The following is a 12,279-nucleotide window of genomic DNA, read 5'->3' as shown; positions in this document are numbered from 1 at the left end:
ATTACATGCGCCTCATGCGGCTCAGTTTTTCTTGAGTCGTCGGTTGAGAAGAAGCTAATTTGCTAATAGACTTCTAAGTCGTACACTCGTACTAAGTTTCGAAAATAATTATGTAAAATTTAGATAATGGCTTGAAAAAGTCAAGTCGCCCAAGTGGGGCAGAAAATCGTAAGGCTAAGGCAACTAAAGATGTAAAAGAGAAACATCTATTAAACTCAATACCCAAACTTAGCAAATTTGGATTTGGAAAAAAAGCTGATTTAAATTCAAACGGCTCTGCCTCAGTTTCAGTTTTAATGGATGTTCATGATGAAGAAAATGATGAAGTCAAAATCGAATCGAATGTATCAAGTCCTTTATCTAATTTTCTTACTGATTCTCCTGTTTCACATGAAAACATTCACGATGATCGTGTCGAAAATCATTTAGGTAATCATAATGTTGTTGACATCGATTTCCATTCGTGTTTGGGAGCTTCAAATTCAACTGAAGCAGTTGTATCAGTTAAGCTTGAGCGTACTAATGACGCTGGACTTTGGGGGAAATTAAGTCAAGACGATATAGACTATTGGATTAAAATCGGCCCAGAAAACTGTCAGCACCTCGACGATAAGTCTAATTTTGAGGCATCCTTGCAAAAATTTGGTGACCAAAATAGAAAATTTTCGAAAGGCCTTCTTTACCGAGTACTTCCAACGGATCAGAAAAACATCAATTAGTTAAAAGTTTTTAGGGATTGGATTCTTTACTCCCGGCAACGGGAAAAATATTTTGTTTTCATTGCATCCTATTTTAATAGCCATCGTTAACAACATTTGGAGATCCTTGTGTGGGATTTAAAAACTGGAAGCATGGTGATTCTTCACTTCGACAGCACGAAGATAGCAAAAGTCATAAAACAAACGCAACTACTTTGGCCATAAGGAGGCGTTCTTTTGGAAAAATTGATCAGCATATAGAGGAAGTGAGAAGCACAAAAGGCTCCCCAAGTCAAAATTTTTATCAATTAATTGACAATTCAGCCAATTTATTCCGAAATATTTCAATTAATTTGCGAAATCACTTCATTAATTTGGAAAATTATTGATTAATTTATAACTAAGCAATTAATATAACATTTTATTCGCAATTAATGGTCTGTTTCAAATTATTCTTAAAAAATCGTAATATTTAGCAAATTAATTGATTGCCAATAAATTAATTGGCAATTAATTGAAAGATAATTATATTATAAGATAATTAATTGAAATTAATAACATTTTATTCGCAATTAATGGTCTGTTGCAAATTATTCTTAAACAAATCGTAATATTTAGCAAATTAATTGATTGCCAATAAATTAATTGGCAATTAATTGAAAGAGAACCAAAATAATTGTTTATCAATATCTAATAAATGAAAAATCAAATAACCTTTAGGAATTAATTGGTTTATTATGCATTACAGTTAATCTTTCTCAAATACAAAGTTGTTTTCTAAGCAATATTCTCGTTCGTTCATATCTTTCATCAACAAACATTTAAATTGAATTAATGCAGAATCAATGTCTACAATTGGGGATACAACATTTCTCTTCACTTCTTGTATAAAGGAAGTTAGATTAATGGAGGAAACAGGATCATAAATGGAGGGCACTTGACTTAAAGCTAACTGTTTGGCTTTAAATACTATCACATTTGAATAATCAGATTGCTGCCCTGTCCGATCTTTTTTTTTAATCAGATAATTTTTATCATTCTGGCAATTACATTTTGTATTTAATAGAATAATCTTAAGAATCTCATAAACTTTCCGCATATTTTCACCGTGCGAAACAGCCGAGTTATCTCTTTTATAATTTTCACTGTAAAACTTTGTTGTAAATTGTTGCCCTTTGATTGCCATTCTCTTGTAAGAAAAGGCAAACATGCAATTTAAATTTGGTGAAACGGTTTTCACAGCTAACCATTCAGATGCTGACAACAACACAATTTCTTTTCCCCCAAGTGGTTGGCAAATAAAATTAGATGATTCGTCTACGTGAAATGACAAAGGTGAATCTAGGAACTCACAAAAAATCACGCACTTCATCAGCTGCAAAAGGAATGAATTTTCTACTAATATTTCTATAATTTCTTCTTGCTAAAAAACGGCCAAATATTTGATGGTTGACGAAGGTTGTACCATGAAATTCATTTTTTAACATGCCTCCGGCATCTTCAAATATAAAGAATGAACTGGACCATGGAGCTCCCCAGCGTTCAACATGTTCGATTACATGTTGAAGAATATGTATGTTGTAGCTAGAATTCTCCTGCCCATATAAACTAGGTACTAATTCAATGAATCTGTGAATAAGCATCCTTGCCGTGGCTAAATATGAAAATGTGAAATTTTTCCCCAACAATAAGTGAAATGCATTTACCAATAATAGCCAATGATTGTAATAAGTACTACTAAGGATCCCTTTGAGAGCAATTGGAGAGTAAAATAAGAGCCAATTTCGGTGCTCACTAGCTTTCAACACATAGAGGAATTTTGCGATCTATCTTGGGGTTCGTCTTATTTCGTTTCGCGGTTTGATTGATAATAAAACTTGATCAATCCATTCGGCAAGATGTATATAATAAGGAGTACCAGTTGATGTTAGCCACAAATTTAGAAATTGAAATGTTGCACCCAACAACGAGCAATGTCACACGAGTTGTATTGGAACAAGAACAAACGAATACAACAAGTGATGACTTAAATTCTAAACAATGGTTTAACGCAAACAAAAGGGATAACCATTACCAAAAGTTGGAGAAGCGTCTGAAGAACTCTAGGGAAACCAGGGAACTCCTCTTACGGAGCCCAGCTCCGGGTGCTCACCCGATGGAGACTCATCTAACGCAGATTCGGGGCAGCGTTTTATACCGTCGCGCGAATTACTCCCCTTCCGGACTGCGTATCTGCGTATCTTTCTTGGAGCGGACTTCTCCCGATAATATCTTCACCACGATCGCAGCGTTGTCCAAGGAGCGGATGACTCATCTCTGTGAAGAGATAACCAATCTCCCTTTTCACCCGCGACAGGTCCCCCTTCTTCAAGACAGGTGACCCGACTGTACTAATCTTCTGCGATCCACGAAGGTTGATGAGACTTAAAAAAATCAGCTTGCGTCCTCTTGGCAAATAAGGGACTTGTACTCCTTCGTTTGTCTTCTTTCCGGTTGCGCTTACTTGTTTAAATGTTTCTTGTATTTCCCGGATAGTCTTAAGGATTTTTCCTTTTTTTTTTTTAATTTTTACCGCCTGCCTTCGGCCACGAAAGAGGCGCTGCAATCGCATATCTTCCGGTCGTTTATGATTTACCATTTACTCGTTCGGGAGCCTTGCACAATTGAACCAGTTTCTTGCAGTATCGTCCAAGTACATATTGAAATTATTACGTTTTTCGGCGTCACCCCATCCATTATGGGAGGAAATTGTCTCGTAACGCTCCATCCATTGGTGCGCATCTTCATCCGGACTAACTCGAAAGATAGGCGGGCTAATAAATTTTCTGACAGCTGCCATAGCTTGTCTTTGTGGCTGCACAATATGCCCGGATGGCACTATAAATTGTTGTCCACTGACTGGAACAACTGGACTTGCAGCTCTCAAAACGATCTCGGTTTCTGAATCCGAGTCTGAATCTCTTGCAGTCTCGATTTATTCACCCTGACTGTCAGCTTCTTTGGTCAAATGGTCCTTTGGAATAGGACCTTCAAAATTTAGGGCTTCACCAACAAAGGAAGTTCCACTCTCCAACGATGAGGCTGGGGTAGGTGAAGTTTCTACCGGAACGCTTGACAGTTCTCGAAGCGGATGTAATCGTCGGCTGGGGTCTCTTGGGCAACTAGGTAGCCGAGGGTTTGTCCTCTTCGGCATCAGGCGTGGACAATGGCCGTCGTCTCGGTGGATAGTTTGGCGACTTGGTTGTTGACTTTGTCTAGATCTTCTGTCGTAGACACAGCGAATAGCCAATTCAAGATCTTGCCTCCTCCATCGACCAGTCCTCATTTGTTTCTACTTTGTCTGATAGATGTTTTTAGGCCTTGGTAATTCCTCTCTATTGTTTCTAGTCTTGTCAACTCGTATACCGCTCGGTCACGGACAATTGTTGTTAACTGTTGTTGAGCTTTCTCGGCGTTGGATTGATTGTAGCTGAGTATGTCCTGAGGTTGTATTTTGGACGGTTGGTCGTTCGTCTTTGCTGATGGTAACATACTCTGGAAATCCTTATTGCTGGAACTGCCTAATACGGGTAATTTGGTTTTTTCAATTAGCCACATCTTGAGTTCATTTGTTACTTTGTTTCCTTGGTTAAACGAGACGTCGTTGACGACAACCCATTCCGAATCGGAGAAGAAACGTTCTCCCATAGATTGGAATATAACGCCATGGGTTGACCGTTTCACCTCGAGTGCGCCATCTATGGGTGTTTGTCTCGTTGCTGCCAGTAGTAATGCAATCGACCACCAGGTGGCTTGTGTTTTTGTTATCCCTTGTGCTCTTGTCTCTGCCGGGGGTGTGTGTACTTTCAGTGATAGTACCATACTATATAGGAGTGTCGTCGCCAATGCAAATCGTTTTTTTGCGTATGCGTAATGGTATCGTCGGTTCTGGTGGGTCTCCTCACGGATAACGGATTCGTCTGCTTCTGCGGTGGGTTGTTGCGGCTCTTCAGGGGGTATTGTGAACCTAACTCTCGTCTCTGTCAGTTGTTTCCTTGGGTGAGCTAGTCCTTCTACTTTGGACATCTTGTTTGTTGTTTCTTCGCTTCCCCCTCTGTCCGTTGACTGTGCTCCGCCATCTGTATTTGTTGCGGGTTGGGTGAGGTCGACGAAGCTTTTGAGGCGTTCTACATGTACCACCTTGGTTTTTTTGCTGTTGTTGAGTTGGACTTCATAGTTAAGTGGGGTTATCTGTCGCAATATACTGTACGGGCCATGCCAACGGTGGAGTAGTTTTTCGGCGAGACCTACTTTCCTTGTAGGACTGTAGACTAGCACCTTTTGTGTCGGGTGGAATTTTTCTCCTTCTCGGCGGTGTGTGTCGTAGTGTTGTTTATACTTCCGTTGTGCCCGTTGGCTCCGGTCGTCCACTTCCGCGAATGCTCTCTGAAGGTTTCCGATCATCTATATCTCGTATTTATCTGGTCCTCCGGCTTCCACTGGAACTAGCTGATGCGGATCTGGGGTCACCCCGTAGATGGTATCCACTGGTAGTACGGGGTGCCGGCCGTGCATTAAAAAGAAAGGGGATTTGCCGGTCGTTTCCTGTCTGCTCGTGTTGTAAGCGAACCGTACAAACGGCAGCGTGGCATCCCAATGTTTGTGATCCTTGCTCACGTACATGGACAACATGTCCGCCAAGGTGTGGTTCAGTCGCTCTACTAGTCCGTTTGCTTGTGGGTGGTAGGCTGTGGTGATCTGGGGATTGGTCTCCATGGCTGCAAGTACTCGTTGCATCATGGTCGCGACAAAACAATTTCCTTGGTCTGTCGTCAGCTTCCTGGGGGCTCCGTGTCGTAGCAGAATCTCCTTCACGAAGAACTCTGGAACTTGTTCTGCTCCTGCGACCGGCAGGGCTACCACTTCCGCCCACTTGGTGACGTAGTCAACCGCTACAATAATGTAGTGATTGCCTAGCGATGAAGTGGGGAAGGGGCCAAGGATATCCATTCCTACGCGATCCCATGGTTTTTCTACTTGTGTCAGCTCTAGGATCCCGGGTGGTTGTCTGTATTTTCCTTTCTTCCGTGACTGACAGTCTGGGCAGGCCTTAATGTAGTTTTCTATATCTCGGGTGATCCGGTGCCAGTAGTAGCGTTGTGTGACTCTGTCGTGGGTGCGTGTCTCTCCGAGATGTCCGGATGTAACGTCTTCGTGGCAGGCTTGTAGGATTGTGGTCTTCAGGTCTTTTGGTATGCAGAGCCGCAGTTCGACGTCCGTCTCCTCTTCTCCCGTTCTTCGCATACGATACAGAAGGTGTTCTCGATCGTATAGTTGACCGTTTCCTTCCTGTTTTCTGTGTTTCTAAACACGTATGCCCATTTAGCTTGCTGGCCTCTGGTCAGTTCTTCTCGGTTGTCTTGCGTCATTACGCCTACCGCGTTGACGTGTCCCGCCCACGTGTTGTCGAGGGTCTCGTCGTCTTCGCTCACGGGGTAGTGGGATAGGGCATCCGCGTCCTGGTGTAGCTGCCGTCTTTGTGAGCTATTACGTACTTGTACTCGGAGATTGTCATGGCCCATCTGGCTAACCTGCCTGAAAGTTTCGTTTTTGATTGGAGCCAGCATAGTGCGTGGTGGTCGGTGAAAATTCTTATTGGGGATCCGAAGATGAACTGTCGGAATTTCTTGATCGCCCAAATGAGAGCCAGGCATTCTTTTTCTGTTATGGAGTAGTTCTGCTCACTGTGTGACATCAAAAGGCTTGCGAATGCCAGGGGTCTCTCCGCACCATCCTGTTTCTGGAGTAGGACTGCTCCGATGCCGTAGGCGCAGGCGTCTGGGCGTATTTCGAATTCGGCCGTCGGATCCGGGTATGCTAGTGTGGCTGAGTCTGCTAGCATCTGTTTCAGCTTGTTGAAACGCTCCTGGTGTGTTGGCGTCCAGATGAACAGCGACTTTTCTCTGGTTAAGTCAAACAGGGGTTTCGCTGCCTCGGCGAATCCTGGTATGTGTCTCCTGTAGTATGAACATAGCCCGAGAAAGCTTTTGATGAACTTGACTTTTTCCGCTCGGCTTGCTATGGTTGGTGGTGTGGGAAAGTTTTGCACGGCTCTCACTTTCCCGGGGTCAGGGCTGATTCCGTCGGCATTGATCTTGTGACCCAGTGATATGATTGCTGATTCCCCGAAACAACATTTCACGAGTTTGAGTTTCAGATTTGCTTTGCGTAGTGCGGCAAGGACTAGTCGGAGTCGTCGAATGTGTTCTTATGTGTCTCCTGCGTATACGATGATGTCGTCAAGGTATACGAGGCACGAGGTCCATCGTAGCCCTCCTAGTACCGTGTCCATGGTCAGCTGGAATGTGCTTTGGGCTTTGCAGAGACCGAACGGCATGACGGTTGGATCCATCTGCGGTGGTAAAGGCTGTCTTTTCTTTGTCCTCTTTCTTCATGGGTATTTGCCAGTACCCGCTTTCTAAGTCCATTACTGAGAATATTTTGGCACCATGTAGCCTGGTCAACGCTCCGTCTATGCTGGGCATGGGGTATACGCTAAATATTGTAACATTGTTCAATGGGCGGAAGTCAAGGCAAAATCTCCAGCTTCCATCCTTTTTTTGAATCAATAGTGTCCTCGCGCTCCATGGCCCGGTGGCTTCTTCAATCACGCCTTTCTTCAGCATGTCCAGTGTCATTTCTCTGTGGATGGCTTGTTTCTTCCACGACGCCGGGCGTTGGGTCTGGTAGATGGGTCTGGCGTTGGGTGTTAGCTGGATTTCGTGCTCTGCGACGTTGCAACGTCCTAGTCGCTCGCCTTCCCTCGCGAAACAGTCGGTGTTGTCTCGTAGTGTTTCCTCGAACTCCTTCCTCTCCTCTGCCGGAAGCTCCTGGTTTATGCTGGGTGTGAAGTCAAGGATATTTGTGGTGCCTTTTTCCAGCTCGGTGTTTAATGTTCTGGGTCCGTTGGCTCTGCCTGTGGCATCTATTTCTGTGCCTATTCCCGCCACTTCGGTTCTGTGTCCTAGTACCATTTTCTTGTGGATGTAAACTGATTTGTTTTCCAGGTTTGTCATCATGACCCATACCGTTGTTCGGTCGCCAGGCATGAGGGCTCTTCCTGGTGTCGGTCCTGATGTGTGGTTGGTTGCTGGTTCTATCATCCAGGGGCGGCCGTCCAATGTTGGTTTTGTCGCTTCAGTTTGTTCTATCTCCACGGCCACCATGGATCTTGCTGGGATTCTTGCCCCGCTTTTTGCTACTATCTTTGCGGCCGGTGTTGGTGTTTGGTCTTCGATTTCCATCCGTACTGTTAGATTGCCGAATCGCATCTTTAGTTTCCCCTTGCCATATTCGATCTCCAGTTTTTTAAAACGTCTCAGCACGTCGTTGCCTAAGAGTAGGTTGATCCCTCGCATCTCCAGTACTAGCACCTTCGCTTGGACTGTTGTCCCAATGGTTATTGTCAGCACCACTCTTCCTAAGGGGGGTGTTCGCTGTCCGTTTACTATTACGATTTTTTTGCCCGCCCCAGGTCTTGAGTTCTATGGCCATTTCTTCTGTTAGTTTGGGGGATATGATCGATACCGCTGCTCCTGTATCGGTTACCGCTTCGGTCTTTTTTTTCGTTTCGTTTGTTCCAATTATCACTTCTTCTGTCAGCAGTTGTCCCGCGTCGATTTGTAGCAGGGGTATCTCCTTGTCATTTTCTTCGTCAGATGTGCTAATCATTGCTACGGTCGTGTTGTTACGTCTGTCATCGTCTTCTTTTTTTCCGGGCAGTATCTCTTAATGTGCCCCTTGGCTTTGCAGTAGAAACAGATCGGCCGTCCGTCTGCTGTCCTTCGTGGGGGTGTTGCTTCCTTCTGGCTTTGTGTTGTCCCGTTGTCTGCTCGGCTCCTCTCCTTCCTTCCCCCGCGTTTCTTCATAGCGACTATTTCTCCTTGTAGTTGTTGCACGACTTCTAGAAGTTGCTTGAGTGAGGGTTCCTCGTTATCCCTGCTGGTTGCTGCTGCGACTCTTGTTTCCTCTTCTCTCTCCCTTTCTTCTTCTAGCATGTGGACGGCCCATCCTTTGTTGCATGCTAGTTCGGCTGCTTCGGTGTGTCTCCTTACCGCTGCTAGGAAGTCGATGCAAGTTTTGGGTTGTAGGACCTAGATTTTCTCCACCAATGTAGGTTTTAGTCCTTCGTAGAGGTGGTGTAGTTTTACTTCTTCGGACATGTTAGGGTCCATCAATCGGCATAAGTTTATTATCTCGTAGTAGGGGAGACCAGGGTTATGTTGGACGTTTCCAAGGTTGGACAAATCAATTTGTCGTTAAACTAGTAGGAGTTAATGATTCAAAACAATATAAGTATGTTTAGAATTGAAATCCATATTTAGGGATGTAATTTAGAAATTCTACGTTATTTAAGCCTCGGATCTTTCGCATCACCGGCTAACCGGCTAACCATTACACCACCGTTAACATGCGAGGCAAAGGGAAAACATGGGTCCGTATGGTGTGGCTCAGGTAAACCCCCCTTCACTGTCCCCTCTCCCATGGGTACGCGCAATCCCCCCCGCCCGACCCCCCTTCTGGCCGGCTTGGGCAGCGCGTCAGTTCCGTAAAACTTGAAACTTTGTACGCGTTTTACGGACACTCCCGCTCATTTGCACACCCTAAACCCTATATTAAAAATGATCTGCGTAAAAAGATCTACAACCCTGTATTAATCGTTTTTGGATTAGAGAAAACTTGTCTTGCTAGGGAAGAGCCGGAAATTCAAGGTGACTGGAATGATTATCTATTAGCAGTAATACTGGATTCTTCTTTGTGGCCTTCACGTGGTATTGAAAATGAATTAAGCTGTCGAGAAAATTTCCCCTAGTCATCCAACCAGATTCGTTATGTAATCCTAACGATCCAACGGGAGAGCTAAGTAACAGATTGGGATTTGGTTTCTTGCGAGGAAAAACGAATATTGGTGGAATCGTAGAACCACTAGCACTAACAAAGGCTAGCATAGTTACATTTTCCCCTCTCTCCGCAGAAACTGTTTGCTGGACCTAATAAAGAATTAACGTTAAAGTAACTTTTCTACAATCAATTATCTTCTTATTCATTACCTGTTTCATTCCTTTTGGTGCTATGACTTCTATCGGTGGCAGAACTGTAGGGTTTCCGGATCATCTCCATTCCAAACCCTGTGTGCTGGAAATTTGTGCTTGACGTATACTTCGTTTAATTTATCGTAAAATAGTTGCACAACAGGCTCATTAAATCCAGCAGCACGGGCTTGACTGGTGGCTTCTGGTTTCCTTATTGACAACGACTGATTACGTTTTAAAAAACCTCCCAGCCACTCTGATGACGCCTCTTCTTTTTCTTTACAACTTTCAGGAATATTAAGATTATTTGCAATTGCAAATGACAACGCTAGCTTCTTCGTCTCTTTTGTAGAGAGGCCATGATTGAAAAGGCAGCATTCTTTTAAATACGAAACAAGCTGGCCTTCTTGTTTGGAAGTGAATATTTTAAGGTGATGATCTTGTCTCTTGATAGATGTGGCTGCCATGACACTCGCATAAGTATGCTGTGATTTGTAAAAAGCCTCAGTAGATTTCTTGACATTGTAAAGTTCAGAAGCTTTTCTAATTGTACAACGTCCACTAAGAACATCAGTGACAGCACATCGGAGTGATTCTTCAGATGGTTTTGGATTAATAGATTTTCTCAAATAATTTCTTGGTATTTTGCTAAAAAACAGAGAAAGAACTTTAGTAAGTTATCGTTAAATAAAAATTGTTTATCAGACATAGCCAGTTTTGGTTTGTATAGCAATATGATTAACACAACTTATCGCATAAGATTGGTAGGCTACATTCTAGACATCAACATATGTTATACAAATCAAAACCTGGGGAAAAATAAAAACATACTTATGATCGTTATTCTAAACGTTGCTGACCATAAATAATGGAGTTATCGGAATAGGTGTTAGTCTCACACACGAAAAACTCAGCTGTGGCAGAATTGAAATACTTTCCAGAACAATCGTCAAATAACCAATATGTTAATTCTCCTAATTTAGAGAAAGATATAATTTAGAAACTATCAATAACTTTATTGGAATTAATATTATTACCTGTGACAAAATCAATTGTGTAAAAAGGAATTTCACCAAGGAACAAATTTTGATCAATGACATGTGAAGCCATTTGCCCATTTGACTAAACTGCAAAAACTTTAGGAAGGAAGGAACAATCGATTATATATCGATACTTAATACACCAATAATTCCCTCATCTAAGTATGGCTCCTCTTAAATTTGTCCAACTTTCCCCCTTCATTTAAATCGATAAAATGTCATAACTATTAAATTGAAATTAAAAATTATTTGTACAAAGTCGAATAGTGTATTGGATGAAGTAATTCATTTACTTGTCAAAATTATTAGAAATTAATCGTATCGATATCTATTTAACTTTGTCCAGCTTTCAACCCTGCTTGTACAGTTTTACCCCCGCTTTTCTACTTTTTTTTATTGGTGTGTTTTTTTTTAAATTCAGCTGTTCATAAAGTTACAGTCTTAGAGCTTTGAAAAAAATTAAAAATGACTACAGTATAATGAACTTCAAGAAAATATATATGAAATTATTTCATGTTCATAACTTTTACCGTTAATGGGAAAAAATTAAAAAATGTCCAACATAACCCCGGTCTCCCCTAGTATTTTGCGGCGGGTTCGTTTATGCCTTGTTTGCGGTTCCGAAGTTTCTTTTCTTGATATCCGGCATAGCTATCTTGTAGGAATTCTTTTATGAAGATGGAACGCATTCCGCTTATCGCCGGTGTCCTGGTCTGTTGTTGGGTGGCTGCTACTCCCGCAGTGTCTCCCCACCCGTTGGGTGATGTCAGGCGTTGGAACCACTGTCTTGCTGGTCCTTCGAGGTAAATGCCAAAGTTTGCTCGTTTGTCTGCGTCGGTCCACCAGTTGTAGTCTGCTAGTACCTCGTATCGATCCATCCAGTCGGCGGCGTCTTCTCCTCCTTTGCCCGAGAAGACAGGGGGAGCCTTGAACTTGAGAAGTCCGGTGGCCATGTTTGTCGTCGGGAGTTCCGAACTGTTGGTAGGGTCGAGTATCGTGTGTGTTGAGTGGGGTGTTGGGGTGACGGTCTTCCTGTTGTTGGTGTGTTCGCTAGTGTCGGGTTATTTTCCGGCTGCGTTGGTGTCAGAGTTCGGTTTCCTGTTGCTGTTCTGGTGGTTGGTGTTGTATAGTTGAAGCTTGTGAGTAGGCCAACTGTACCCTCGGTGCCGTCTGATTCCTCGTCGGACTCTGACGAAAGCTGTCTGTAGGTTAGTTCGGTGTCGCCTGCCGCTGGTTGGTATTCGGCCCTCCTTTCGTTCCAGAGTCTTCGTGGTGTATATAGCTCGTCTTCGTCTCTTTCGTCTTCCGGTTGAAACTCCGCGTTCTGTACTGGGGAAAAAAGGTCTTGATCTGCGAATACTTCGTTTTCTCGAGATACTGTTGGGCTATGGGGCAGGGTTTCTTCTTGCGGGTGTCCTGTGAGGTCCGAGGTGTCTTACGTCAACGATAGTCGGGATCCTTGGCTTGAGC

General features: G+C 43.3%; 1 pseudogene; it reads right to left on the bottom strand.

Annotated features, from left to right (window-relative positions):
• Positions 1-3,890: 3,890 nt before the first annotated feature.
• On the bottom strand, positions 3,891-11,762 carry LOC116926959 (annotated as a pseudogene).
• Positions 11,763-12,279: the final 517 nt, after the last annotated feature.

The sequence above is a fragment of the Daphnia magna genome, linkage group LG7 (genome assembly GCF_020631705.1).
Source record: "Daphnia magna isolate NIES linkage group LG7, ASM2063170v1.1, whole genome shotgun sequence".
NCBI lineage: Eukaryota > Metazoa > Arthropoda > Branchiopoda > Diplostraca > Daphniidae > Daphnia > Daphnia magna.
This window is presented reverse-complemented; position numbering and strand designations above follow the sequence as displayed.